The following is a 5,809-nucleotide window of genomic DNA, read 5'->3' as shown; positions in this document are numbered from 1 at the left end:
GATTAGAATCTAAATCATTCCAGCAAGGTCTTTTGGATTCAGTAAAATCCCTGCCCTTGGATTTTATTGTTCTTTTGATGCAACATTGTCCATTGACAATTCAGGCATGGTTAGTTTTTGGACTTTTCTGGGCCCAGCTTACATAGCCATCAGAATTGTACTAAGTGCAAGTCTTCTATAAAGAGAACAAAGTCGTAAGAAGTTAAAAGTTAAGCTCGATGTCTAGATGCTATCGGATCCAGTGAGTAGGGTGAACGAGGATCAACTATCACGTTTTCATTTGACAGAATTGCGGTGAACATTTTGAAGTCATTGAGGACGTCAAAACCACCATGAAAAGACACTCGGGAAAGTGGACTCCGGAACCGCTTCGGAAAGTGGCCAGATTGATGTGGTAAGGGTGTCTGAATAGAGGGGAAGTGTTTTTGAGGGGGATTTACGGCCATACGTCTCTTACTACAGAAATGTTAAACATTTAAACATTTACTGGACATTTAGATCACACTGCATAGGTTATCAAGGGACCAGACAACCATTGGTAAATCTGTTTCTGAAAACAGTGCTTTTGGTAAGAACAACGCCCGCCCAGTGTGCCCACTAAGAAGTGACCCTGCCACTCGCTTGCAGTGGGGACCTGGCTGCAGGCAGGTGCCTCCTGCTTCCTGCCCGGAAGGGGAAGCTCCACGCCTTCCCCTGGAGCAGGCAGCGTCTCATCAACTGGGTAGAGCTCACAGATTAGTGCAAAAATTGCACTCACAGAATCAAAGGGACACATGTTCAAAGTGTTCCCAACAGTGAGGGAGTGAATGGGAACGTTATTTAAAAGTTCTCTATGGAGGCTGATGCTCGCTGTCTTTTCAGCCTCCCACCAAGGACGATGATCATACAAAGGTCTTAAAGGAATCTCCTCCTCACAGGTGCTTGGCTTAGCTATTTAACTTCTCTTTCTAATTGCCTCTTCACTTTTTCAAATGGTAAATTTCCTATTATATGCACTTGAACATTACGAACTACCCCAAAGCCTTTTTTGTTTTAAAGAGAATTATAAATAATAAATACATATAACAATCTAAAATATCAAGCAGGTGGTCTTATGGTCTTCCCATAAGAAGGACTTGAGACTGCCATTCGTCACAGGGTGGGTCCCTCTCCCCACGTGGCAAAGTCTCGTCCTGCAGGACGCACTGTGGAGAGGTGTGGTGACAACCCACATGTGGAGCTACTGGGTTACCCATGGAGAAGTGACCTTGAGAAAGGACCTATTCTAAATGTGGAGCTCCCTGACCTGGTTTTGAAGGCTTAACTGCCTAGTCCATGATGTCACTTGTGTTTCTACATGATACCTGGAAGTTAGGAGCTGCCAAATGACTCCCGATCCTTCTGGCTGTGCATAACACTCTCACAGCCCTCCAGTAAACAGCCAGTCAAATTCCCCTTGATTTTTCCATGTCACTATGTTCCCCGTCTGATCCACCGTCCCCTTTGCTGTATCTACAACAACAACCCTGAACTCGACTCTGTGCAGACACTGTCACTGCTACGATGCTGTTCCAAGCTGCCACCCTTTCCCACCCTGCCTATTCCAGCAGTGCTCTTCCTGGTTTGTCTGTTCCTGTCCTTCTCTTTCAGGAATGTTCTCAGTAACTCAGAGATGCTATTCTTTTTTCAAAAAGGATCTTTGATTGCATCATTAAAATATCGCAGATCGGCCTTGCAATCCAGAAGCTTGTTTCTATGGCTGGAATGTCCTCAGGTTTTATTCATTGGGCTGCTAATCTGTTCCCTTTTCAGAACCGGAGGTGCCATGCCCAGATTTTCTGATAGCTTTGTATCATTTTGTGTCAAGCTCAGTGTCATTTCCTTCAAGGATTAGTTCATCCTTCTGGGCTTGAGATACTGAGCCAGCAACACCTGACCTCGTATGAACCTGGTGAATGTATCTTTCACTTGAGAAGCTCTGGGTTTCGATAAGAGACCCACTGTGTTGCATAGTGACACTGATGAGGAAGTGAACATACACAGCCTCACCTTGTAACGGAAGCCCCGTGTGACACCCCTGGTCATGTTCCATATTTGGCTGGAGATCATGTGGCAGTCATCAGCTGACTGTCTACCAATTGGGGGCTTCTTCTTCCTTCCAAGGGGACAGAGGTTTCCCCTGATGTGGCTGAAGTCCCTCCTCGGGGTCCCACATTTTCTGGGATGCTGACAGTGGGACGCTGAGACAGGTCTTCATTCCTGCAGGACATGGAACAAAGAGAGCATGTCCAGAGATCCCCTAACATGAGGTCAGATCTTGACTCTCTCTGTTTCCCACCCTCCACAGATTTCCTTTTTGTCTCACTAAGAGTTGCAATTGGACTTTTCAACAGCCTGTAGCAGCTCTGGGGTCTGGCTGCCTGTGACCTCTCTGAGCTCATCTCCTCCTGTCTCTTCCTATCTGTCTGTCTGTCTCTGCTACAGCCACACTGGCCTCCTGTCCATTCTCTGAACCTCAGGGCTCTTGCATGTGCTTTCCCTACTGCCTGGAACACTTTGTTCAAGTGTCACTCGCCCCCCTCCTCCAGTGCTATCTCCAACCGTTACCTTCTGGAAGGTGTTCTTGGCCAGCCTGATATCACAACCTTCCAGGACCCTGTCCCACTGTGACACTTTAACTTTTCTCAATGGCACTTATCATCAGTTATAAATTGTGTTATTTTATCTCCTTAGGCTGCTATAAAAATGTACCATACACATTGTGGCCTAAAACAACAGAGATCGGCTCTTTTGTGTTCAGCAGGCCCCAAGTCTAAAGTCGGTAGCCTGGCTTCTCTTGGGGGCTCCCAGGAAGGCTGCACTCGGGCTCCTCTCCTGGCTTCCAGGGCTTCAGGCATCCTCAGCATTTTAGCCTTTCTGTCCCTGTTGCCCCATGTTGTTCTCCTTATTTTTTAATGTCCAAATTTAAGGACACCAGTCCTTAAAGTGACTGAGGTCCTGCCCTCACCTGGAGTCTGCATTTAACTTGGCTGCACCTGCAAAGGTGCTGTGTGCCACATTCACAGGTTCCAAGGGAACGGGGGAATTTCGGAGAGCCATATTCAACCCAGCACCCTCTTAGTCCATCTTATTTACTGTCTTCCCCTCCCCAGTGGAGCTTTGCATCCCCGGTGCACAGAACAGTCTGAGAAATGTAAAACTTAATTCTGTTAAATAAAGAATTCCTTGGGTTGCTTGCATAATAGGGTCACTGGCGATTACTGAGTAGTCACGGGAGTCAGTTTTTAAAGCTATGTAGCTACAGTCTAGGAGTCTAAATGTGAGATTTTATTCTTTGATCTCTCCGCCTCACAGGCTTTGGAGCCACCTCTGCGTGCCTGGGAAAGGCTGTAGAAGGGGAAGCCATACCTACTGTCAAAGCTCCTGACCATCCTGATCAACAGCAGCACACCCAATGAATCAGCAACTGGGGTCTCACATTACTAAAAAGTTTTGCACTTCAAAAGAAATCACCAGCAAAGTGAAAAGAAAACCCACAGAATGGGAAAGAATTTGAGCTGACAATCCCTCAGACCAAGGACTTGCATCCGGAACATAAAAAGTTTTGAAAAACATCAAGCCCCCAAAATTCAAAGACCCTCTCCAAAAATGGGCATCAGAGATAATTATACAGTTCTCAGATGAAGACACACGAATGGCAAATAAACACATGAAGAAATGTTCACCATCACTTACAACAGTGAGATATCATCTGTTGTAGTCAGGGGTTGTGCAGAGCACAATTAGAATCAGGACATAGGGGCTGGGGATTTAGCTCAGCGGCATAAGCGCCTGCCTTGCAAGCAGGCAGTCGTGAGTTCGATCCCTGGCACCGATAAAAACAAAAAAGACAAACAAAAAAAAAATCAGGACATGGAGCTTATAATATGGTTTTATGATGGTTACCCAGAGTTAACACAAGAGACTGCAGGAAATCCATCCGCAATGCTAAAGACATAGAATATTTAGCCAAGGGCCTAAATCCCACAGCAATGTCCGACACGAGTCCAGATGAAGACCAGGAGCTCATGACAGTGCCTCCCACGAGTCCAATTGGAGGTCCAGAGCCCATAAGAAGGACTCACACCAGCCTCTTTTACAAATCCGTGCTGGGAAGACCCAAAGGCCAGTGATGGAAGCTAGGAAGTCCATGCCAGCGGGGTGAAGGAGCTGTGCTGGTGGGATGAGGTTTCTACACTGGAGCTAAGAAGTCACACTCACAACAAAGACCGGGCTGTCCTGAAAGGCACCATAGCCATCCTCAGCGACACAGAGGCCCCGAGCTCCTCCTCTGACAAGCACTTTTGGGTACATGCCAGGAAGCCAGTGTGATGAGTTCTTCCTGGAGATCAAGAGGCACACATCTTCCTCTCCACAGCCAGGAATGCTCGATGTGAGGACCAGAGCTTCTCTGGGAGAACCAACGGCTCAAACAGCAACACATAGGAGAACCCACAATGCCTCAGCACCTCAAAGATTTAACGCATAGCTTCTTCTTCCCTGTTTATGCTGGCAACTTTCCTCAGGTGGAACATTTATGCTCAGCACCCTGCTGATTTAATTCAGCTGGTGTTAAGTTTATCACCAGTTTTTAACCCGTAACATCATCTTACCCCGGAAAGAATGGCTGCCATCAAGTTATCAACTGATAACAAATGTCAGTGAGGCTGCAGGGAAAAAGGAACAGTGCTCCACTGTTGCTGGAAGTGTAGACTGGTGCAGCTGCTGTGGAAATCAGTTTGGAGACTCCTCAACAAACCAGGATTGGAAGTTCCATTCAATCCAGCTATTCCCTACCTGGGTATTTTCCCAGAAAAACTGAAAAGGTCATATCACAGTGATAGATGTGCACCAAAGTTCATAGCAGCACAATTTGTAGCTAAATCTTGGAAACAACCAAAATGTTCATCGACCACAAAATGGATGAAAAAGATGTGGTATTTTTATCCAATGGAATATTACTCAGCTATAAAAAAGGATGATCTTGGGGCTTTTATAGGTAAATGGAGGTAATTTGAGACTGTTTCCATAAGTGAAATAAATCAGATTCATATTTGTAATATCATACTGTCTCTCTAGTGTAAAAAATAATAAAAACTGAAAGAGCAATAAGATCCAAAATGTATAATAGATATTGTAAAAATTAAAGGGAAGGAACGTGCTCTAAAGGATATAACTATGTTTAAGTGTGTAAGATAGATGACCATATTACTAAATTTTCATTGGATCATTGAACAGAAGGGTTTGCACTGTCAGTGTTTGAGTGTCTATCACTTCTTATGCTTTGATTTTGTAACCTGAACAACTATTTCTAAGATGACAATATGTAATATATCAACTAGCAATTTCTTAGTGTTAATTTTTTTGAATTCTGTATTATTCTACATTTTTTCTATTTTGTTTTTTCTTTCTTTCTTTCTTTAAATAAAAAAAAAGAGCAGCACACCCACAAAGGAGCTTCCTCCCAACCCTTTCTAATGTCTTTTGATGAGAGAGGACACAAAAGAAACTGTACTGTGCTGTTGTCTTCTCTAAATTCCTCGGATACTGGAGAATCAAGTAAGACAATCCAAGAAAAATATTTCCAAACAAAGCAAATAAGAGCCCTGGTGTAGTACTGACGTCAAAGCAGAGCTCAGCTCGCATTTGAGGGGCGTGAGGAGGGAAACTCTGGTGCAGGTGAATCAATAGCGGCAAAGTCAGCAGGTGAACACAGGCCCGGATCGCTAGGTGAGCCTTCCCTTCCTATCCAGAGTACGCAGCTCCAGTGAGCGCCTTCTTTCTCAACTAA

At 44.9% G+C, this 5,809-nt stretch overlaps 1 long non-coding RNA gene across 1 annotated transcript; it reads left to right on the top strand.

Annotated features, from left to right (window-relative positions):
- Nucleotides 1-287: 287 nt before the first annotated feature.
- On the top strand, nucleotides 288-5,486 carry LOC134473107 (uncharacterized). The gene is made up of 2 exons (XR_010043219.1): nucleotides 288-394; nucleotides 3,334-5,486. It is a non-coding gene; the product is annotated as an uncharacterized LOC134473107 (long non-coding RNA).
- The last annotated feature ends 323 nt before the right edge of the window (nucleotides 5,487-5,809 follow it).

This window comes from Cavia porcellus, unplaced genomic scaffold, assembly GCF_034190915.1.
Source record: "Cavia porcellus strain 051 isolate PalLab524CR breed Dunkin Hartley unplaced genomic scaffold, mCavPor4.1 scaffold_26, whole genome shotgun sequence".
NCBI lineage: Eukaryota > Metazoa > Chordata > Mammalia > Rodentia > Caviidae > Cavia > Cavia porcellus.
The sequence above is the reverse complement of the archived record's forward strand: the minus strand, read 5'-3'. Positions and strand labels throughout refer to the sequence as shown.